Source organism: Penaeus monodon, chromosome 21, assembly GCF_015228065.2.
Source record: "Penaeus monodon isolate SGIC_2016 chromosome 21, NSTDA_Pmon_1, whole genome shotgun sequence".
NCBI lineage: Eukaryota > Metazoa > Arthropoda > Malacostraca > Decapoda > Penaeidae > Penaeus > Penaeus monodon.
In genome coordinates, this window is record NC_051406.1 from 2755138 (window position 1) to 2756560 (window position 1423).

A 1423-nucleotide genomic window follows, 5' to 3' on the forward strand; every position below is an offset into this window, starting at 1 on the left:
CGAGCACTTATCTTTGTTTTGGTGCAGAAGGACAATCTCCCCGCCTGCGATGGGGATTAGTTACTACGCAGTTGGGGAGACAAGCATGGAATCGCGGGCCAGGGAGGACGAGGGCGGCGTCTGCCCATCCTGCGCATTTGGGTAAGCCACGGGGAGGGACAGCGGTGCCATGCCCTTTGCTGGATGCCCACATAACTTGAGGATTACGGGAAATGCGCATCGAGGGTTGGCTGTGACAAGGGGAGTCTTCCGGCCAGGCAGTTTTGTAACGAGACATCTGCGTGTGCTGAACACCTGTCGCCTCGCGGGGTCGTGTTGCCGTGGGGGTTGATCTGGTGGGGGGGTGGGGGGGTGGGGGTTGAAGGTAGGGGCATTGCGGTCGGTTGCGGGTGGGGGGGGGGGATCGGTTTGGAAAGTTGGGGGCAGTTGCGAGTTGGAGTACGAGGGGAGTTGGGAAAGTGTTGGAGTTGGGGACAGTGATTTCAACAACGCTGAGGCATTGGTGACGTGGGTCGTTCGGGGAGAGATGACTAAGGGCTTGTGTTGTGTAAATTGCGCGAGGCGAAAAGGCTGAATTGATTTTGAAAAGTATGTAGGGAGATGTGGAAGGAATAGTGATTAAAGGAATTAGGGTAGTTGCAGCAGATAACGAGGTATTGTTAGGTTGGCTCGTGTAAGTTGGCGTCGATAAACTGGTAGATGGCGTAGAGTCAATAAATATCTGTAAGTAGATGGAGAATAGACAGTGGTTGACACTGTAACGTAAATACACAATTAAATTGAAGCACTGCCACAGGAGAAACGGAATTCCGTGTTTGTTGGGAAATAATAGTTGGCGATGTAAATGTTGCCATTTTGCAAATCTTAAAGGGGTTAACTGCATCAGAAAATAGTCTTAAGTCGAAGATAATGACATGATAAATATTTAACATGGCCTTCAGTTGTGATTTAAACAGAGGAAGGTTACAGGTCTTTGTCGGTGACTCATGATCTTGTATTTTTAAACATATCATTTCCATTCTGGGGAAAAGTAACGACGCACAAGAGCGAAACACCTGTCCGCTGCTCGTGTGCACACCTGGCGAGGCAGGTGATCGCGCCGTGGAACGACGCCCTTCGCTCGCCAGTTTCGTCCCGGACGCAGCACTCTCGCGACTCACCCTTGAAGGAGCGGCTGGTTTCGTGTTCTTCAGAAAACGTAAACAAAGCATCGGGAGAAAGACACAAAGGAGAGAGGAAGCGACGCGGCAGATGTTCCTTTGCGAAGACCGAATCCCGTTCCAGCGAAGAAAAGGAGAGAGGCAGTGAATCCCTCTCAAAGGGGAAGAAGACGCACGCTCGGAAAGCACAGCGGAAGCACCAACAAAGAGATGGCGACGATGGTGGAGAACCCCGCCTCGCACCCTGCCGCTCCGCCGCTGCA